Here is a 23695-nt window from a genome sequence, read left to right on the forward strand (position 1 = left end):
TTCTCAAGAAAAAGAAGCTCTGAATCTGCCAAACAGCGTAGATCGTGAAGGCGGCTGACACTACCAATCTTAGCACGCCCAGCGACCCGACCACAGCTTGGAGTTGGCGCACTGCCGGCTGGGAACTGTAGTCCTTGCCGGTTGTGGTCCCAGCTAAAGCCCGGGTCCTGTTCATTGTTGAAGCTGGTCTTTGGTATACGCCTGCGTAGTCGGCAGCTGGAGAAGCCTGTGGGTGAGACCCCACCCCCCACCCCGCACAACCCCTTTTCATTGTCTGTGCTTGGCGCTTGCGCAGTAGGAGTTCGCTGGGACTGGGCCGGACCAGGGGTAGGGCTGGGCTCCTCGCCCTCTCCCCGGGCGCCTGCGCACTGGGCGGCCGCTCCTTGCCGTTACCGCTATGTGCGGAGCGTGTACGGAATAACGTTATTGCCCAGCGGCGCCGAGGGGCCGAGAGCTCGACCGCGGCGGCGGCGACGACGACAGGGTGGGGGAGGACGCTTGCGAGAGACTCACGGGACGCGGTGCGCCCCGCCCCCCCGTCCGGTCCCTCTCAGCAGTGAGGGGTAAGTGATGCGCTCCGATGCCGTCGTCTCCGCCTTTCCACATCCTTCTTTTCGGGTTTGCAGCGGGGGCTCGGGCGCGGCCCGCGGCGGGAGGGGTTGAGGGCCGGCGGCGAGGGGCGCTTCCCTGAGGCTTCGTGTGCCGCCCCCGCCCCGGACCTGGGACTCGGCGGGGGCGCCCCTCCCCCCCACCGCCCCCCAACCCTGCGTCCCCGGGCCCTGCGTGCCGGCTTCCCCTGCAAGTGTCCACGTATTGAGTCGTCTCTGGCTCTCCTGGCTTTGTGCAGCCCCCTCCGCCCCAGCAGTTTGCAGGGGTGCGGGCGGAGCAGCGGAGGGAATGGCTACGCTGCTGCTGGAGAAGGGGTTTTCCCGATCGGAGCAGCCCCCAATGTCGTTTCTTTTTGTGTGGTTGGTTTTGATGTGTGGGGCGGTTTGGGGTGGTCCGGCGAGGAGCCTTTCGGACGCGGGGGGAGGGCGTGGAAGACGTGGTGTCACGCACCCCGCCAGGCGACAGCACCCGCTCAGGCTGTGGCTCTGTAGTAACCCGGGGGAGGAGAGGGTAGCTTCCTGTCGACTTCATTGTCCTGAAATTCAAATGTGGGCTTTGGTATGGGTCCCTTCATTTTATGTAAGGAAAAGAAAAATTAGCAGCCGCCTAACAAGGGGCGGGAAGATGTGGGATTTGTACCCTAAGTCATAGTATCTGTTTTTTTAGTGTTTAGCGGAGTTTTACTTGGAGAATGTAAGCTCCTGGAAGACAAGGACAGTACCTGTCCAAGCATTGCCAAGGTGATCCATATAAAATTACTAGCTTACGATGAAGAATGGACCAGGAAGGGCCTGACGACGAAGCTGTTTGTGTAGCAGGAAAATGAACCAGCAGAATGTTTTTTCATAGGGTGGGTAACGCATTCACGTGCCTAAGGGAATAGGTTAGGATACATCTTTCCGTTTTGTTTTTTAAGCATTCAAAATCAAACATAGGCCTGGTACATTGCTGTTTCTGAATTTTTTATTCATATTTTTATTCTCTTAATGAAAATTCATCCAGTTGGGAGAAATGTGGTGAAGCAGATAACATACTTGATTGAAAATGCATCTTTTAAAATGATTTGATTATTAAGCTTACAACCGTTTGCTGGCATTAAAACAAGCAAAAGAGAGATTGAAGCCGGATGGGGAGGAGCAGGTGGAGGAATGATGTGAGAGGAGAAAGTGACATTATGAATACGGTATCCAGATCTTCACTGATATAACCCTGGCTGGGTATGCCGCAATGATTTAGGAATTCAGCTCTGGAAATATTACGTTGCAAGTTACAAACCATTTTGTATTTTTCTGCCATTGTTTTTTAAAAAGTAAAACCAGTGCTGCTTTTACTTTTTCCTAACTTTGCAAATATTATAGAATTTTGGTGTTTTTAAAACTGAAGAGTCTAAATGCATTTGACAGAGAAAGAGGAAGACATTAAAACTTGGAAAGTTAACTAACTTGGCTGTCCAAGCCAAATTGCTAATGAAAGGCAGAGTTCAATAAAACCAAGGTTTCTTCTGCAATGTGCTCTTTTCAGCTGTGTCCCCTAGTCCCCCTACCCTGTGAAAATTTATGGAAAGCTTCTCTGCATGCTCTTTGAGTTGTCTGTGACAATCAAGTTCATTGATACCTCATAGTTGTATTAGTCTAGTCTTTTTCTTTTGATGTGAAAGTAATAATTCTAATGAAGTGGAACTATAATTTTATAAATTAACTTACTGATATAGGAAGAGATGTCTTAACATGGGCTTTTCATAAAAATGGAAACTGTTGGAATTTTTTCCCTACTTATCAGTAACCATATTTTAATAATATTTTCTGCTATTCGGTAGTATTTTATAATATGATCAACTCTATAAACTCTGAAAAATGAAATTGCTACATAACAAGAACCCATGAAGTTCAGTTTTCTTCAATTAATGAATTTTATTATTTTCAACTTAAAAACGTTTACTTTTTGAGGAAAAAATTCATGTTTAACTTTTTTATTAAAATTGAATTTGTGCTCTTTTATTAAGTTGATTTTGCCATAAAGTGCTTTTTTGTTTTCTTATACTTTTTATCCCTTAATTCCACATTGTATTTTAATCAACTTTTTTTAATAGATCTTTATTGGAGTATAATTGCTTCACAATACTGTGTTAGTTTCTGTTGTACAACTAAGTGAATCAGCCATATGCATACATACATCCCCATATCCCCTCCCTCTTGAGCCTCATTCCCACCCTCCCTATCCCACCTCTGTAGGTCATTGCAAAGCACCAAGCTGATCTCCCTGCGCTATGCTGCTGCTTCCCACTGGCTAACTATTTTACATTCAGTAGTGTATATATGTCGATGCTACTCTCACTTTGCCCCAGCTTTGCCCTCCCGCCCCCACTCCCCCGTGTCCTCAAGTCCATTTTCTATGTCTGCATCTTCATTCCTGCCCTGCCACTAGGTTCATCAGCACCATTTTTTTTTTTTAGATTCCGTATATATGTGTTAGCATATGGTATTTGTTTTTCTCTTTCTGACTTACTTCACTCTGTATGACAGACTCTAGGTCCGTCCACCTCACTACAAATAACTCAATTTCATTTCTTTTTATGGCAGAGTAATATTACAATGTACATATGTGCCACATCTTCTATATCCATTCATCTGTCGATGGGCATTTAGGTTGGTCCCATGTCCTGGCTGTTGTACATAGTGCTGCAGTGAACAGTGTGGTACATGTCTCTTTTTTTGTTTGTTTTTAAAATTTATTTATTTATTTTATTTTATTTTTGGCTGTGTTGGGTCTTCATTTCTGTGCGAGGGCTTTCTCTAGTTCCTGCGAGCGGGGGCCACTCTTCATCGCGGTGCGCGGGCCTCTCACTGTCGCGGAGCACATGCTGCAGACACGCAGGCTCAGTAGTTGTGGCTCACGGGCCCAGTTGCTCCGTGGCATGTGGGATCTTCCCAGACCAGGGCTCGAACCCGTGTCCCCTGCATTGGCAGGCAGATTCTCAACCATTGCACCACCAGGGAAGCCCACATGTCTCTTTTTGAATTATGGTTTTCTCAGGGTGTATGCCCAGTAATGGGATTGCTGGGTCATATGGTAGTTCTGTTTTTAGTTGTATTTTTTTTTTTTTTTGCGGTACGCGGGCCTCTCACTGTTGTGGCATCTCCCGTTGCGGAGCACAGGCTCTGGACGCGCAGGCTCAGCAGCCATGGCTCACAGGCCTACCCGCTCCACGGCATGTGGGATCCTCCTGGACCGGGGCACGAACCCGTGTCCCCTGCATCGGCAGGCGGACTATCAACCACTGCGCCACCAGGGAAAGCCCTTTAGTTGTATTTTAATAGGCTTTTAAAAAAAGAAGTAGTATATTTCTTAAATTTCAATTTACTTAAAAAATAATCTGTGGAAACCATGTGGAATTATATTAAATCAAACTTGAAATGTATTTTACTGTTAAATTTCATGGTGTGCTAAAATTACTTTGTATGGAAGTAAATAACCATCTGCATGTTTTCCAACTTTACACTGTAAAATTATCATGCGTTATGTCTATTAATGTAAATATCAAGGTGCTTTTAAAAATTCTATGCTTAGGGATTTATTTGTTACAAGTATCAGTTTGTTGTTTCATTTTATCACTTTAAAAAAACCCCAAAAAACTAGTTTTATTGGGCTTCCCTGGTGGCGCAGTGGTTGAGAGTCCGCCTGCCGATGCAGGGGACACGGATTCGTGCCCTGGTCCGGGAGGATCCCACATGCCGCGGAGCGGCTGGGCCAGTGAGCCGTGGCCGCTGGGCCTGTGCGTCCGGAGCCTGTGCTCCGCAATGGGAGAGGCCACCTTTGTTGTTTCCTATTTTGTTTTTTGAAAAATTTGTCTGGAAATCACTGATGTAGGCAACATAAACCCGCATCTTTTGTATGTTAAGATTTTTCCCATTCTGTATATACATGTAGATGATGTTTTTAAGCAATATGTACCTTTAACCCTTTTAAATATCATCTACTTGAGTGTAGTTAAAAGTTGAAATCTTTTTTTAAATTTTATTATTTTTGGCTGCGTTGGGTCTTCATTGCTGCGCACAGGCTTTCTCTAGTTGTGGCGAGTGGGGGCTACTCTTTGTTGTGATGCGTGGGCTTCTCATTTCGATGGCTTCTCTTGTTGCGGAGCACGGGCTCTAGAGCGCAGGCCCAGTAGTTGTGGCGCACGGGTTTAGTTGCTCAGTGGCATGTGGGATCTTCCCGGACCAGGGCTCGAGCCTGTGTCCCCTGCTTTGGCAAGCGGATTCTTAACCACTGCGCCACCAGGGAAGTCCTTGAAACCTTCTTAAATAATGATTCTGTCATCCAAGGGATTAGCTTCTCTTCCTGGCTTTTTGACATTTATAAATTTAACAAGCAAGCCCTCTTATGTCTTCATCTTGTGCATGTATTGGATATAGCCAAGGACATACCATGCAAATTTATAAATAGAATAAAAGTTACATAGATAAACTATGCTGGAGGAAAAAGGTGACTTTTAAAAAGATACTGAAAACCATTTCAATGTTTTGTTTTTAGTTAAGGAGAAAATCATTATATTCTCTAATACTAAGGGAGTTGGTTGAAGCTTACTGTCTGGTAGAGATGTGGATAATTATATAATTATATTATATGAAGTCAAGTAAGCGTAGATGCTGTGAGTAAAAATAAATTAGAGTAAAGGGATAGAGAGTGGTGGACTGCTATTTTTTACTTACTTTTAAGTAGTCATTCAAATAACACATTAAAATTGTTCAAAAAAAATCAAACAATATTTTAAAAACAAACAATGTGAAAAATCCTCCCACCCATCTACCTTATCTGCTGAGTTAATAGGTAACTTTTCATGTATCTTTCCAGTGAATTTGTTTTCAATTTAAGTAAATACAGTATATATTTTTAACCTACTTACCTCTTTTTACACTAAAGATAGCCTCTTTATACAAAAAAGAGGCATCTAGAGAGCTACTATTTTAGTGAATGGTTAGGGAATACCACTCTTTGAGAAGGTGTCATTTAGCAGAGACTTATGTAAGGAAGCACACCATGTAGATATCTGGTTGGAGAGTGCTCTGGTCCTGGACAGGAATGGGATGAATGAATTCAGAGAACAAAGAGGCCACTGGCTGGAGATGAGCAAGAAGAAGGAAGAATAGGAGGAAACGAGGTTGGATAGAGATTGTATTGGTTGACTTTATTTAAAATGCCTTGGGAGTTCATTGGAGTGTTTTGAGAAGGGGAGACTAACTTTTTATTGCTTATGTAAAAACACGGAAACAAAACCCGAAGACAAATATCTAAAGAAACTTACCACCTACTAACACTATCATTTCATAAAAAAAGGTTATTTTAACATTAGAAAAGTAGAAATACAGAATGTAAAAAAAAATAATAATCCCTTGAATTGGATAAAAGAAAAAAATCCCTTGAATTGGACAAAAGAATTGGCTTACATTTTTAAAATATGGTTCTGGCTGTTTTGTGGATAATAGACTGGAGGGGAACAAAATGGGAACAGGGAGATGAGTTAAGAGACTATTGGAATACTTTAAACTGAGGTGTTAATGGTTTAGACTAGAGTGATAGTGGTGGAGATAGTGAAAGTTATTAGGTTCTGGTTTTAAAAAATCAAGAGTTTTGGACATGTTAGGTTTGAAATGTCTATTAAATGTCCAAGTGGAGATAATCAAGTAGGCAGTTGAATATTCAAGTCTAGATTTCACAGGAGAGGTTGGGACTGAATAAATTTTAAGCATCACCAGTAGACCATATTTAAAACTCTAGGACTGGAAGACATCACTTAGGTTGAGAGTTTGAGAGTAATTAGATTAAGAGGTCCAAGAAAGAATTGTACCTGATACTCTCCAATAGTGAAAGCAAGAGAGAAGGAGCCATCAAGGATTGAAAAGAGGTGGCCGGTGAGGTAATGAGTGTGGTGTCCCAGAAGACAAGTAAAGAAAGTGTGTTTAGGGACTTCCCTGGCCGTCCAGTGGTCAGGACTCTGCGCTTCCACTGCATGGGGCACAGGTTTGATCCCTGGTTGGGGAACTGAGATCCCGCAAGCTGCGAGGTACGGCCAAAATAAAATAAAATAAAGTAAAATTTTTTAAAAAAAGTATGTTTAGAGATAAGGAGTGATCAGTCAACTATACCACCTTTAATCACTTAAACATTTCTTAAGAAATCAGGTTATATCCTTTTTCCTTGTTAACTATCTCTGAAAACATTATTATCAGACCTGTCTTTATTCCTTTATTCTCATTTATCAGTGAAGATGTTCTTTTTTTTTTTGGCTACGCCATGCGGCTTGCAGGATCTTAGTTCCCCAACCATGCATTGAACCCGGGCCACTGCAGTGCAAGTGCCGAGTCCTAACCACTGGACTGTTAGGGAATTCCCGCGATGTTCGTTATTATTCTCCCCTAGAAACGACTAAATCTAAAGCCGTGAACAAAGTTTTACTCACAAATATATTGCTGCTGTTTCTTAGGTCGATGGATGTGGCTGCTTTGCTACTGAGATTTGTACAGGGGAGATGGTTGCTGTTCACTGAGAAGAATTTGCTCTCAGGAATTGCTTCAGAGGCATTAATTGTGTGATCTTGGGCATGTCACATCATTTCAGAAGTTCAGTTTCTTCATCTGTAAAATAAAGCTGGCAGTAGTCCAACTATCTCAGAGGTTTATTTTGTAAAACAAATGAGATAGATATAAAAGACATGAAAGGTATAATTGCACGTAGGGATCCCCTTCCCAGTGCCCCAAGTGTGGTACCACTTGATAGTGTTAGGTTTGAAGAAATATTTTGGTTTGGGTGGTGAATAGAAGTATGTTTTCATTCTGACTCTGTAGGAATAGTTTTTTACTTCTTGTGCATTCTGTCCCCATAGGCAGTTTTGTACATCATTTTACAATACTCTTGGGGTTGGAGGAAAGGACATGAGGCCAGAAAGAGGCTTTGAAATAATAACTTTCTCCATTCGTAAGCACATCTTTCAATTCTAAGCATAGTGTCTAAATGAGAATGAAGTCAGAAAAAAGTAAGCAGCCTAGCTTACTTTTTTTCCAGGCCAACAAAGAGCATTTTCCTATTTTAACTAGCTTTTTACTGGATAAGGATTTCTCAGATTCAAGGCTTAAGGGTTGATTAGGGGTCTTGAACTCCGGTCAGTGAGCTAGAAACTGATTTCGCGAAACAGAGGATAGGGGAAATGAATGTCCTTGATGATGGAGAAGTAAGTATAAAATCTTTATTTTGGTGAAAAAGGAACATTGCAAATAGAGGACTTTCTGTGTAAGCTTTTTTAGGCAATAGGACTATAATTTCAAACTATCTAGAAAATACCATTAAGTCAGCAAGAACACACTCTTACAATCCTACTAGCTAGTGACACCACTGTTACATATTCTTGTCTATTTTGGTTTAATCTGATAACATTTTATCATGAGATTAAACTTTCATTTTACGAAGCTTATAATTTACTTGCAATTTATGGAAATTAAGGATGTTTTTAAAAATTGTAAACAACCCTATAGTGGACATTTCTAACTGAATTTCTGTGCAAATCAGTATTTTTCTTTCCCACTGTTTCAAGAAATGAATTGTGTCAAAGAACATGTAGAGTTCTAAAACCTTTTCTAATTTCTAACGTACTGATAATACTCCATCCGCCCCCGCCCCACCTCAGTCTGTTGCCAAAGTACACCTCCCTCACTGGGGTATGAAATTGTGTTTCTTCAACGCTTTACCACTGCTGGGTATTACATATCTTTTTAAAATTTTTGCCCAGTTGATAAACTAAAAACCTTATTTAAATTTCTCTTATCAGTAATACATCTGAAAGGCTTTTTAAAAATGCTTATTGGTTATTTTTATTTCTAAAATAAAAGGCTCTTATTTTTAGTGAATAGCTCATCATATTCACTTGTAGCTACTTCTTTTTCCAAGATTACCATTTGCCTTTTAAGTTTATCTTATTTTTACCCAGCAAAAATCTTTAACTTGTATATAGCCTAATTTCTTCTTTCCTTTTTCTTACGAAGTAATCCCGCTGCACAACATTTTATTGAATACATACCTGTATTTTTTCTTGTAGAATTTATGATTTGAAATTTTACACGCAAATATGTTAATTTATCTAAAATATATTTAGGCATATATATAGCCTTTTGTCATGTATTGTATAACACTTCATTATCTATCACAATTTGAAATGTCTTCTTAAATATGCATAGATTTATTTCTGGATCTTTTATTCCATTTGATTGCTGCCTATTCCTGCACTGCTGTATTATTACCACGTATTATAACATAGGTTTATAGTATCTGTTTACAAATGGATACTTTTCTCCTTAGCCTATTCTGGTGTCATAGAATTTACCTAGTTATCCTTGTATGCTTTTTTTTTTCCAGATGTGTTTTACGGTTATTTTGTTAAGCTCATTTGAAAAAATCCTTTTGGGGTTTTGATTGAGATTAAACTGAGTTTATTGACTTATTTATGATCTAAAAGATGACAAAGAAACTCTCAAACAGGTATTTAAGGCCTTAGTTTTTAATAGTGTTTTCAGGTCTATTCAAGTTTCTACCTGTTTTTGAGTCACTTATGTCATTTTTATCTGCCTACAAGTTTATTCACTTGAGATTTTCAAATTTAGAAGCCTAAAATTGTAGATATAATTATTCTGTAAATTGAAAAGATCACGTCTGTGGTTACACCTTTTTTTCTGGCCGCACCATGAGGCATGCAGGGTCTTAGTTCCCCGATCAGGGACCAGGGATTGAACCCTCACCCACTGCAGTGGAAGTGTGGAGTGTTAACCACTGGACCACCAGGGAAGTCCCAGTTACATCCTTTTACAAAGTTAAATATTTGTGAGGAATGAAGAAAAAAATCTGCCAGGGGTTTTAGTATTTTTTTTTTTAAGAATGAGCTTTTGATTTGTCATTTTTGTCTTTATGTTTTTAATTTATTATTTTTAAAAATCTTTAATATTTATCTCTACTAGTTGTCGAATAGTAAGTTTATTTTTATTTTTCAGTTCAGTGGAAAACACTTAAGGCTGTAAATTTTTTTATCAGTACACCTTTGGGTACCTTCCTTAGATTTTACATATATTGGTCTCAGAGTTTTTACTTTTTAAACTATTTATTTCTTTTCACTAGAGTTAATTTGTGAGGTAAGTTTTTGTTTTTAAATACAGGGCATGTGTGTATGTGATTTATTATTGTTCTCGTGGGGTTTTTCCTAGTATTTTTTTAACATCTTTATTGGTGTATAATTGCTTTACAATGGTGTGTTAGTTTCTGCTTTATAACAAAGTGAATCAGCTATACATATATGTATATCCCCATATCTCTTTCCTAGTATTCTTAATGGAAGTTCTCAAGCAGGCAGGGAAATTGAAACAGTTTCATAGTGACTACTCATATACCCACCATCTTGATTCTACCATTAATATTATGTTAGTTTTATACATATCTGGTCATAAATCCATTGTCTATTCGTCAGTCTATGTTACATTTTGATCCATTTCCAAGTAAACTGTAGACATCTGTGTGTGTGTGTGTGTGTAAGAAAAGTGTTCTTAAATCATTTGAAATTGTTTGTTTTAAGTTTTCTGAATGTGCTTTTGAAATATTTTCTAACAACCACTGTCATATTAAACAAGAGTTTAAAAATGAAATATACTGTTTTCTATTCCAGTAGTACGGAACTCAATTTTTCTGTAAATAGCTAGCTTACGAAATTGACACTGATGACACTGAGCTATTCCATTCTTGGAGGACGGGTATTCATTGTGTGTATGTTCACCTGTGTGCGTGTGCTTTGAAGAGGAATGGTAGATAGTTTGGTTTTTGGTTTTGATTAAGCTGAAGAGCTATTGAACAAAACATACACTGTTTCTCTAATCTAGTAATTCTGCCATTTCCTTCAGTTGCAAATCCAGGAGTGAAATATTTCTTCTCAGTTCTACATCTCACTACCTTCCACTTCAACTATTCCCCTACCCTTCACTTATGTGAAAAATTCTGTGTTGGGCTGTTCACTAAAAATAAGAGCCTTTGCTTGCAGTAAGAGAGCACGGTTAGACCCTAAGAATTTAAGTGGTTCATGTAACAAATTCCAGAATGTTAAAGATGCACTATATGGAGTAGGAATTTAAAATTTGTAAATTGGGAGAGGTGGGAGCAAATAGAGTGCAATTAAATGAAAGGTAAATAAAGTGAAATTTAGAAATTTATTTGGGAGGGTGACTTAGGGACAAGAGAATTGGGCTATTCAGTGTCTAGTAATTATTGTTAGTGACATTCAGAACATAATTTATCAATGGAATCTGGCACCTTTTTTACTAATGGTATTTAGGTTAATTGCAAGTTCGTAACCCTTGCTCCCCAAAGATACGAGGTTTGTATAAGATGGATATTTCATCATAGAATGCTATCTTGACAACCATTTCTTTCATCTGATTTTCAGGTGTCTGGTTTTGTCACTAGAATTTCTAATCTCTGACTTCTTCTTCCCTTTCTCTCTTTTTCTTGGATACAATTTGTAGTTTTTCCCTCCAGCCTCAGCATTCTAAGTCAAGACATTGTGTATTTCCTGTGCCCTAGTACTTTCTAAATTTCTTTCTCTTTAGTCTTCACAATTACAGCCCATTTCCCCCATCCCTACTCTCCCATGTTGTCAACCCAGTCAGTCCAAGCTGAAGGGGTCTTTCTTTCTGAGGAATTAGAAATACGTGTTTTCGTGTACACGTTTCATCAGTGATTTATTTAAATAAAGGGAGGTTGCTAGAGAGAGTACCTGGGTGGTTGATACTGCCACTTATCAAGATAGACAAAGCAGGAGGGAGGCAGATTTTGTTCAGAAGATGGAATGATGGAATTTTTTTTTCAGATTAATTTTGACAGGTGAGTGGGGACTTGGAACTGAAAATGATTTATAAGTAATTAAGGTCTGCATCTTATAAAAGAGGTTTTGATTTGAAACTTACTTAGATGCATGACTTAATGTAATAAACTGTATTTGAAGTCCAGTAGCTTCAAAGAAGTCTCAAAATGAACATGTATTGGGAAGTAACCTCCTAAAAACACGGATTTAAAGAGAAAGTAGAGACTTTCAAAGAGATTGAGGAGTGGCCACGGAAGTCAGAGAAACCAAAGTAATGTTTCTAGAAGGTAAGAATGGTCACAGATACTGAGAGTTGATGTAATAGGAATATTAATGATCATTGGGTTTAGCAATTATGAGGACATTTTTTATCATGATTCAGTAAGGCAGTTAAGAGGAAGAGAAAGGACAAAAATTCAGTAAACCTTCAGAAGATAGGGTAAATTCAAGAATGGTTGAAAGGTAAGGAAGTGGATTAGCAAAAGCAGACTAGTCATTAAAGCCTAGCACTAAACAGAAGGAAGGAAAGCTCTTTTAGGTGAATTGTATACTGTCTGTATTTTATTTTCTTTTTCAAGGCTTTAAAAATTTTTTCATGCTTTCTAATCATTTTAAAGCACATTCTTAACAGTTCTTTTGTAAAACAAGTTTTCAAAATGCAAAAACTTACATTTAAAATAGAATAAGTTCTTAAAACATATGATAATATATTAATCCCTTTATTTGAAAGTTCATTAATTTTAAGGACATAGATTCTGAAAGGGTAAGATATCCTTAGATTCTAATAGGCACTTGTATTTTTATATTCCAACTTTGCTGTGTGTAAAAGGAGCTAGTCTTAAGAACTGGATTATAGTTTCTTAACAGGAAATAACATTTATTAAAACTAGTAAAGCTACTTTTTAAAATAAGTTGCTGTCTAAGGGTATCATGCTCAAAATCCAAAAGTTACCTTGGCCTTGGAAATCCAAATTTACTAATATGGGTACTGAGTTTTGTTATAAAATTGCTTTCTGATTAGGAGATTTGAGTCTTTCTCTGATAATGTATATATACCATATACTCTAAAAAGTAAGTTTACTATTTGACAAAATTCAAATATAACGATCAAGATCACTTCTTAAAATTGTATTAGAGTTTGAGTAAACCTTCTGTGTTGGATCCAAAATAAATGAAGGAAGCAAAAGCAAAATTTTATCAAATATATCAGTGTTAAAAATAAGGACAGAATAAGGGCTTATGTCCAGAGCAGGGAAGAATAATTATGAAATTTATGAATCTGAGTCTCTAGGCACTTACTGGAAATAAAAATTATTTACTGCTTTTCATATTTTGAATATTTTTATTTGATCATGTGAAAGTGTCTGATCTAAGTCTCCATGGGCTATGAATAAGAAATTAATGGATATCTATGAAATGCAGGATTATTATATCTTTTTTATGGATTCTCGAACATGTAATGGAAGCAGTAAACTACTTCAAATAAAAAAATTTAATAGAAATCACAACAGGACTCTGACTAATTAATTTAATATATATTTTTCCTTTTGCTGGCATTTACCCCATAGGTTGGTCTTTAGTAGTGTGACACGATTTTATCTGTTTAATGCAATCATAGGAAACTATTTGTCTGTCAAAAGTTGCAAAACTGCAGGGAAAAAAATGGGGGTCATGTGAAGGAGAGAACCAACTTCATTTTTTTGAGCTAATCACCTTTATAAGCCTAATTGTTTTACAAATTAAAACATATATTGTTTTATTAGTAAATACTGTCATCAGGTATCTGCTTCAGAAAAATCATACGGCTTAGTTATTTCTGTCTTAGATGACTTTGGAGATTGTTTCTTGCTCTTAGGATAAACACACACACACACACACACTCTTTGTCAACATGGTGTAAATAAAGGAATAATTTGTACAAGGGGTTTGATCTCCGTTTTACTTTTGGCACTGTTACTATGTAACTATATGACATTGGACAAGTCTTTAGTCTTACTGTCTCATTTTGTTCATTTGTAAAAATAAAAGGCTTACACTATGTAAAATTTAAGATTACCATGTACTTTTAAAGTAATATTTATTGTGTCTGTGAAAGATTTAGAATATTCTTCAGTTGTCTGTTTATGTTCCATTGAGTCACAAATAAATAAGAGAACCAGAGGAATTGGAGGGTTTGTATGGTATGCAGTGGTGTATAGAAATGGAAAAAAAAAAATGAAGAGGGCTGATCAGAGGAAGAAAGAAAGGAAGGCTTGAGGAAATAAGCTTTCAGAAGGTAAACCTTTTTTTTTCTTTTCCCCCACATATCCTGATATTCATTTGGGCTCAAAGTATTATCTCCTAGTAATAATTGTTCCTAAAAATACCAATAATCTTTTAATCTATTTTGGCCACTTTTTATCCTCAAACTTGCAGAAGCTCTTCTCCAAATGAAATAAATGTCAATAGTGAATTATTCTTTAGCTATGCCTGGAGATACCCTCTCTTAAAAGAATTGCCTTCGCAGAAATATTCACACTACAAATTATTTCCAGTAAAACCATTACATACCTCATAGTTTTCTGGTAATGAGCCTAATTCTGTAAGCATCAGTAGTTTAATGAATTATAAAGTATGAAAGAACAGACTTTCGGACATAGTAACAGTTGAAATGACTATTGAAAAATTTCAGCCAAATGATAGGCTTGATTGCTTATGTAATTTACTAATTTGTATGAATTCTGTATACCTTTATGATTGAAAATATGAAGCTCATTATGCTTGTTTGATCAGACCAAAATTTCTCTTTCCAACATAAATTATTTTTCATCTTCCTGTTCTGTGTGTTTATATTCTAAAGGTATGAAGTTTTTAACTAAAGCCATCCTTAATGTAAATAATTTTGTGATTCCTGTTTGTATAAAGCTGAGCTAGCTAGAGTACCTACTAGCAGTATGTGAATATTTACATTTAAATTAATTAAAATTAAAAAAAATAAAAAATCTTCTCAAATGCATTTGCCATATTTCAAGTGCTCAGTAGTTCACATGTGGCCTGTGGCTTATGTACTGAACAGTGTAGATACAGAACCCTTCTATCATCAAAGTTCTATTGCACAGTACTGTAATATTTATGAGCATTATAATTTAACATGAAGGTAAAAAGAAATAGTGTATAATTTAGGCTAGTAATTAACAACTTGTTATTAGACAATGAATAAGTGCTTCTGTGATGCATTCATAAAATATATACTTGTCTGAAACATACTGAGACTTCTTATTCTTTTGATTTCAGTTTTCATGTGTTGTACTGATACTGTGGTGGAAATGATTTTATACCCACCTTCCAAACAATTTATTTATAGTGAATTAGATGAGAAAAGGTAGTGATGATAATTAGAAAAAGTTTTTTTTTTTTTAATTGAAATATAGTTGATTTACAATGTTGTGTTAGTTTCTGGTGTATAGAAGAGTGATTCAGTTATACATATATATATTCTTTTTAATATTCTTTTATATTATGATTTATTACAGAATATTTAACATAGTTCCCTATGGTGTACAGTAGGTCTTGGTTGCTTATCTGTTTTGTTTTATACATAATAGTTTGTATCTGCTAATCCCAAACTCCTAATTTATTCCTCCTCCACTCCTTTTCCCCTTTGGTAACCATACATTTCTTTTTTATGTTTGTGAATCTGTTTCTGTTTTACAAATAAGTTCATTTGTATCATATTTTAGATTACACATATAAGAGGTATCGTATGGTATTTGTCTTTTTTTCTGACTTACTTTACTTTCTGTGATAATCTCTAGGTCCATCCATGTTGCTGCATATGGCATTATTTCATTCTTTTTTATGACTGAGTAATATTCCATTATGTATATATACCACATCTTATCCATTCATCTGTTGATGGACATTTAGGTTGCTTCTGTGTCTTGGCTATTGTAAACAGTGCCACTATGAACATTGGGCTTCATGTATCTTTTCGAATCAGAGTAGAAAAAGTTTTTAAATGGCACATAAGGCAGTTATATGCTGAAATTCATTACAGAAGAATGGCAGAAACAAGAGACATTGTTCTCATAGAGTGAACTAAGAAAGGTGAATCAAAAACATTTGGGTTTCAGGCTCTTATAAACCCTTAACTCAAGCTGCTTTCTTCCACTGTCACTCCCTCCTGTAGGTTCTGTTTTCAATTCTTTGAGACAGCTTAGTGCACCTTTTCCTGCTCCTAGTAATAGTTGACCTGACAAAGTTTTTCAGATTCATAGTTGTGCATTGAGCTTAGAGATAGTTTACTGTTCTTTCAAATTCTAGGTTTCTGATCTATGCTGTACCCCAGTTTACTGAATTTGTACCATTCCTCTAGATGGATGATTGATTTTTGGTCTCTGATTTTAATATAAATTGATTGATTCTTCCTTGTCTATGGACTTCTCAGGGAGAAAACCTTGGAACCTACTTGTAGCCCAGCAGCAAGCTAAGAGGTAGATTGAAAATAGATTGAATTTTGCATGACCTGTCAATGTTGATTGTGTAAAAAGATAGTGTCACAGAACATGTTACTAGGTAAAAATATGTTCTTTTCAGCCATATTCAGACTCTTTAGCCAAATCTTCATCTATAGGAATTGACATCACTAGCACCATTTTAAGGCATACTTGAGGAAACTACAAAGGCGACAGTAATTGTGGAAGAACCCCTGAACTTGGTATCTGAAAGCCCAGGTTTGAATTCAGATAGCTCCTGTTTACTACTACTAGATTCGTGACCTTGGTTAAGTCATTTAACTTCAGCTTTCTTCAAGGGAAAAATGTTTCTCCCATGCTTGTTTTGTTTCATTCATGCTTATATGAAAGTATAAGCACCTAGTACAGTTACTGGAACAAAGGAGGTACTTAATAAATATTTGAATCTGAGTCTTTATTTGTTAGTGTAAAACAACAAAATTATGTTTTAACAGAGTTGTACAGTTCTAGAAAAGAAAACAAGTCAGCCTTTACATTTTTCATAAACTGGCAGAGAAAACTTGGCAGAAACTTTTTTTTTCTTTAAAAAGATGTTTATATGAACAAAAGGAAGATCAACTGATTTTTTATACAGGCATTTACATATAAATCATTTAGTGTTTGCTTCTTAGATTTTTTTTTTTATGCTTTGAAGGGTGTTTTAAAAATACCTTGTCTTTGTGATGTCGTATAAGAAACTGAAGAAATTCCTTTTGTGTCTTTGAAATGCATATTCTTATTTCTCTGAAATAGTCCTTAAATAGGAAAATTTCATCCTTAATATTAACTTTTTTTAACATCTTTATTGTAGTATAATTGCTTTACAGTGTTGTGTTAGTTTCTGCTGTATAACAAAGTGAATCAGCTATATGCATACGTATATTCCCATATCCCCTCCCTCATGCGTCTCCCTCCCACTCTCCTTATCCCACCCCTCTAGGTGGTCACAAAGCACTGAACTCATCTCCCTGTGCTGTGCAGCTGCTTCCCACTAGCTATCTGTTTTACATTCGGTAGTGTATATGTCAGTGCTACTCTCTCACTTCATCCCAGCTTACCCTTCCCCTTCCCAGTGTCCTCAAGTCCATTCTCTACGTCTCTATCTTTATTCTTGTCCTTTGGCAGAAACTTTTAATGCCTAGGCAATTTGTAGAAAAGTATATCATCAAATCTAAGTCTTCTTTTGAAAGTATATAGTAAACTCAGATATAGAATGTATGACTATTGATATTTGGAATATCATCTTCATTTTCCTTAATGAAAAAATTTTTTACTTTTTAATGCTGTTTTAGGCAAAAGTTGTAAATTAGGCTTTTTCTCCACATGTATTTGGTTTTTTCAAGATTTAATTAATAATGTATGTGGCAGATTATAAAGGTAAAATTTGGAACAGTTGTTCCAAAATAATCAAGAGTATATGAAAGCAGAAGTTTTCCCAGTATAGAATTTGTTCACATGCTCATGAACAAGTATCTTGGTAGGTATCCAAAAAAAGCACAGCTGTGGATTTAATTTTAGGGATTAACTGTACTGTCTCAAATGGGGGTGGGGATTTTAAAAGGAATAAATTTTTCCCAAGAATGTATTTCATTATCTCTCCCATATCAAGTTAATTATACAGCAGAGTTGCATTTCTGAGTATGTTCAAAGTATATGTCACTTTCTTAGACACGTTTCCTGGACCACCCAGCCTAAACAGCACCACCTTAGAACTGTTACATCATGCTGTTCTTGTTTTTCATGTTCCAGTCTTCCCGTTGTCACTGAAGTTGTCCTATTCATTTACTTAGCTTTTGTTTGTCTATTTTTGCTTCTATGAGATTATGAACTTTCTCTGTCTTATCACTCTTTCCCTGTTACTAGTGCATAGTACATACCTTATGAATGAAGAAAAATAGATTAATTCATTGTGTAGTACTCTAAAATAAGAGTTCTCTGGTGTAACTGTTGTATAATGTTTGTCTACTTTCTAGAACTTACATAATTTTCATTGTTAAAAAGCTGTGTGCATGTGTGTGTATGAAGTTCTTAGAACTGTCTGCTATATAGTAAATGGTCAATGCTATCTATTATTATAAGTAAAAGATTATAGAAAATGATGTTTATTTGCCTTTATAGCATATGATCAATCATATCTGCACCTTATTTGATTCTGAGTCGTTAGCTGAAATGCATCCCTAATGTTTTTATCATTTTCAGAAATATAAGGTGTCAGAGGCAGAGCCTTTAGTGTTGAGGATATTCTCTATTAGGGATTTAGTAGGGGGAAAATGTGAAATAGTAGTCCTGAATTTATACATTTATTTAAAAATTAGTCACTTATCTTTTGGGTACTCAGTATGATAGGATAAAAAGATGTGATATTTATAGCAGCTTTATTAATAACTGCCAAAACTTGGAAGCAAGTAAGATGTCCTTTCACAGGTGAATGGATAAATTGTCATACATCCAGAGAGTGGAATATTATTCAGTGTTAAAAAGAAATGAGCTATCAAGCTGTGAGAAGATACGGAGGAACCTTAAATGCATATTACTAAGTGAAAGAAAGCAATCTGAAAAGGCTACATACTGTATGATTCCAATTATATGATGTTGTAGAAAAGCATGGAGGCAGTAAAAAAAAAAATCAGTGGTTGCCAGGGGTTGGTGCAGGGAGGGATGAATAGGAGGAGCATAGAGGGTTTTTAGGGCAATGAAGATACTCTAAGATACCATAATGGTAGATATATGCCATCATAACCCATAGAATGTACAACAGAATTTTATGTCTAGTCTACATATCTAAGATTGTAGGCTTCTCGATTAAGTTATTCCAGTGTTAGAAATTGATGCTATGGGAAATGGAAGAGTCTTGAGTTGTGTGTTAGTTATATTGTTAATCGCTTTCAATGAAGCAAGAAAATGTATTCATTTCTCAATAATAGACGTTAATATTTGTAATTCTTTAGTGAGATTTCCTGGAGTTTTTACTTTTTGTGATGAAAGCCCTTACCTTCTCTCATGCCCAAAACACATGCACATGTAGTTAGAGTTTTGATTTTTCAGAATTACGTATAAAACTCTCAGGACCCTGAATCTATTTAGCTTGTTAAATCTAAACCTAAGCCATACACATTTTAATTATATGTTCATGATTAATGGGTAAGCATACTCCATATGGTCTAATCTCTGAAACTATACTAGTAAGTTTTGGGGCCAATCTTTTAGTCTCTTAATTCCTCTTTAGATAAAATTCTTCCATACTCTGGATATATCAAATTCCTTTCTTTGAATTCAAAGAACTCAGTATTCTTATTTAATTTGATCTTTAATTTGGAAGGGAAATACAATGCTATTTTACAATAGCATCTCACCTGTAGAATTCTGCTGCCTACAGCTAAAGATCCAAAAATAAACTAAAGCTTGTGGAGTGACAAAATTTATCTTTCAAATGAAAACACATGTAGTTTATTCACAGGAGCTCTCATTCAGATTCTTGTTGTTCGTTTTGAGCCTAGTTGAAATATACTTATGTTATTTTTAAGGCCTTGCAGGAGGGACTGGGGCTTTAAAGTGAAAAATGAATACTGATGAGAAGCGAGAAGACAGAAAAACATGTACGGTGTGAGTACGGGGTCTCAGAAAAGCAGAGCTATCAACAGATAGTATTAGGACAGATATAGCCCATATACCTTATATATTCTGATGAAATCACTTTTACAGCATAGTTTAATAATTATTGATAATAGTGATGATCATGAGCTACTAGTAGAGTTAAATACAGTAGTTAATATTTTGAGTTGTAAAAGGTGGGTAAATGTGAAATATATTTTAAAATATTTTCATTGAAAATGGTAAAACTAAAAACTGGTGTTGATACTTTAAGGCAGACTTTCTATAAAGGGCCAGAAAGTAAATATTTAAGGCTTTGTAAGCCGTATGATCTCTGTATGAACTACTCAACTCCACTGTTGTAATACAGAAGCTTTGTGTTTCATTAAAACTTTATTCACAAAGTAGGCAGAAGGCCAAAGTTAGCCAATCCCTGATTTAAGGAAAAATTCTCACTTCTGTGGAAAACTTGAATGTCCAAAATACCTTGTTCTAAGGTAGACAAAACCAAATACAAAACTAAACGAAATAAAGTTTTACTATGTCTCCAATTTAAGAACAGAGGAATCAAGGCAGAGAGAGGACTTGAGTGGCCTTTCTTTTTCAATAACACTTTTAAAAAAATCATGGTAAAGTATATATAACATAAAATTTACCATTTTAACCATAAGGTGTACAGTTCAGTGACATCAAATTCACAGTGTGTAACTGACACCACTATTTCTAGAACTTTATCATCATCCCAAACAGAAATTCTGTGCCCATTAAACAACTTCTTATTCTCTCCCTTCAGCCCCTTATAACCTCTATTCTACTTTCTGACTGTATACCTTTGCCTATTTTAGGTCCCTCTTATAAGTGGATCATACAGTATTTGCCCTTTTGCATCTGTCTTATTTCACTTAGCATAATATAATATGTTTTAAGATTCAACCATGTTGTAGCATGTATCAGAATTTCACTTCCTTTTATGACTGAATAATATTCCCTTGTATGTACATACATTTTTTTTATTCATCTGTTGATAGACACTTGGTTTGTTTCCACCTTTTGGCTACTGTGAATAATGCTGCAGTGAACATTGGTGTACAAGTATCTGCGTGAGTCCACATTTTTTCAGTTGTTTTGAGTATGTACCAAGGAGTGGAATTGCTGGATGATATGGAAATTCTCTGTGTAGCTTTTTGAGAAACCATAGCAGCTACACCTTTACACATCCCCACCAGCAATGTACAGGGTTCCAATTTCTCTACATTCTTACTGACACTTGTTATTTTCATTTTTTGATAATAGCCATCCTAATAGGTGTAAAGTGGTATCTCATTGTGATTCTGATTTGCATTTCCCTAATAATTAATATTCTGGATATGAATCGCTTATCAGATAAATAATGTGCAAATATTTTCTCCCATTCTTTTCACTCTCTACATAGTGTCCCTTGATGCACAAAAATGTTAAGTTCTGATAAAGTCCAATTTATCTTTTCCTTCTAAGGGTTTTACATAGTTTTAGCTCTTATGCTTAAGTCCTTGATCCATTTGGAGTTAACTTTTGTATATGGTATTAGGTAAAAGTACAACTTTATTTTTTTGCATGTGGGTATCCAATGTTTTCAGCACTAATTGTTGAAAAGGCTGTCTTTTTCCCATTTAATGTTCTTGGCACCCTTGTTGAAAACCAATAGACCATATATGTGAAGGTTTATTTCTGGGCTGTCTGTTCTGTTCCATTAGCATATAGATCTATCTTTATGCAGCACTATACTGTTGTAATTACTGCCACTTTGTAGGAAGTTTTGAAATAAGGAAATGTGAGTTCTTCAACATTGCTTTTCTTTTTCAGGATTATTTTGGCTATCCAGGGTCCCATGAGATTCCATATGACTTATAGAATGGATTTTTCTTTTCCTTCAAACAGTACTGTTGGGATTTTGATAAGGATCACACTGACTTTGTAGATTGCTTTGGTAGTCTTATCACCTAACAATATTAGGTCTTCAAATCTGTGAGTACAGAATGTCCTTACATTTATTTAGGTCTCCTTTAAATTCTCTCAGCAGTGTTTTTTATTTTTCAGGGTATAAGTCTTGGGTCATCTTGGTTATATCTTCCTAAGTATTTTATTCTTTTTGATGCTGTTATAAATGGAATTTTCTTCTTAATTTCCTTTTCAGATTGTTCATTGCTAATAACTAGAAATGCAACTGATTTTTTACTTAATTTTATATCCTGCAGTTTCTCTGAATTCATGCATTAGCTGTGGTAGTGTGGGTTTTGTGGTTGTTTTGGTAGACTTTTTAGAGTTCTCTACATATAAGATCATGTCATCTTTGAACAGAGGTGATTTTACTTCTTCCATGTAATTTTGATGCCTTTAATTTCTCTTTCTTACCTAATTACTCTGGCTAGGACTTCCAGTACTTTGTTAAATAGAAATGAAACCAGGTGTCCTTTTCCTGTTTCTGATTTTAGGGGCACAGGTTTTAGTCTCTTACCATTGAGTATGAATTTAGCTGTGGGCTTTTCATATTTGGCCTTTATCATGTTCAAAGAGTTTCCTTCTCTTCCTACTTTACTGAGTGTTTTTATCATGAAAGGATTTTGAATATTGTCAAATACTTTTTATGCATGTCTGCATAATTAACTAATACAATTTCTGATCATTTTTTCCTTTCATTTTATGATTATACTCTATTACCTTGATTTATTTTTATATGTTGACCCGTCTTTTCATTCCAGGAATAAATCCCATGAAGCCATGGTATATAATCCTTTTTAATATGCTGCTGAATTCAGTTTGCCAGTATTTTGTTGAAGATTGTTACATCAGTAATATCTTAGTGTGGTTTTCTTTTCTTGTAGTTTCTATGTCTACCTTCGGTATCAGGTATTGCTGCCCTTATAGAATGAATTAGGATGTCTTCCCTCTTCGGTTTTTTGGAAGAGTTTGCGAAGAATTGGTGTTAATTCCTTTTTTTTTTAAATTGAGGTATAGTTGATTTACAGTATTGTATTAGCTTCAGGTGTACGACATAGTGATTCAAAATTTTTACAGATTATACTCCATTTATAGTTATTATAAAATATTCCTGATGCTGTACAATATATCCTTGAGGCTTATTTATATTATACATAATAGTTTGTACCACTTAATCCCCTACCCATATTCTGCCCCTCCCCCTTTCCTTTCCTCTCTCTCACTGGTGACCACTACTTTGTTCACTGTATCTGTGAATCTGTTTGTTCTTTGTTATATTCACTAGTTTATTTTTTAGATTATACATATAAGTGATATCACACAGTATTTGTCTTTCACTGACTTATTTCACTTAGCCTAATATCCTCCAGGTCCATACATGTTGTTGAAAATGGCAAAATTTCATTCTTTTTTATGGCTGAGTAGTATTTCATTCTATATAAATATATATTCACATCTTCTTTCTTCGTTCATCTTTTGATGGATGGACACATAGGTTGCTTCCATATTTTGAGTATTGTAAATAATGCTGCTATGAACATTGGGGCATATATTCAATATGTCTTTTTGAATTCGTATTTTTGTTTTCTTCTGATACGCACACAGGAGTGGGGTTGCTGGATCCTATGGTAGTTTTATTTTGAGTTTTTTGAGGAACCTCCATACTGTTTTACAAAGTAGCTGTACCAATTGATATTCCCACCAACAGTGTACAGGGGTTCCGTTTTCTTGACATCTTTGCCAACATTTGTTATTTGTGGTCTTTTTGATGGTAGCCATTTTGACAGGGATGAGGTGATATCTCATTGTGGTTTCACTTTACATTTCTCTGTTGATTAGCAGAGTTCAGCATCTTTTCATGTTCCTGTTGATGTTGAGTTGCATGAGATCTTTGTATATTTACCCTTTATCAGATATATCATTTGTATATTAACCTTTTATCAGGTACATAGTTTGCACATATCTTCTTCCATTCAGTAGGTTGCCTTTTCATTTTGTTGATAGTTTTCTTCACAATGCAACAATGTTTTAGTTTGATGTAGTCACACTTGTTTATTTTTTTGTTTGTTTCCCTTGCTTGAGGACATATATCCAAAAAAATATTGCTAAGACCAATGTCAAAGAGTGTACTACCTGTGTT

General features: G+C 35.9%; 1 protein-coding gene across 8 annotated transcripts in view; it reads left to right on the forward strand.

Annotated features, from left to right (window-relative positions):
- Positions 1-214: 214 nt before the first annotated feature.
- CEP170 (centrosomal protein 170) overlaps positions 215-23695 on the forward strand; it is a 140880-nt gene continuing 117399 nt past the window's right edge. For 4 of the 8 annotated variants that reach the window (XM_029228163.1, XM_029228167.1, XM_029228165.1 and 1 more), the window contains exon 1: positions 383-563. The gene's annotated coding sequence lies outside the window, so the exon portion shown is untranslated. Of the gene's footprint in view, positions 564-23695 lie in introns of all 8 variants that reach the window. The other 4 variants (XM_029228169.1, XM_029228170.1, XM_029228168.1 and 1 more) reach the window with 3 other exon arrangements.

Source organism: Monodon monoceros, unplaced genomic scaffold (genome assembly GCF_005190385.1).
Source record: "Monodon monoceros isolate NGI ecotype Baffin Bay Population unplaced genomic scaffold, NGI_Narwhal_1 Super_Scaffold_18, whole genome shotgun sequence".
NCBI classification, from domain to species: domain Eukaryota; kingdom Metazoa; phylum Chordata; class Mammalia; order Artiodactyla; family Monodontidae; genus Monodon; species Monodon monoceros.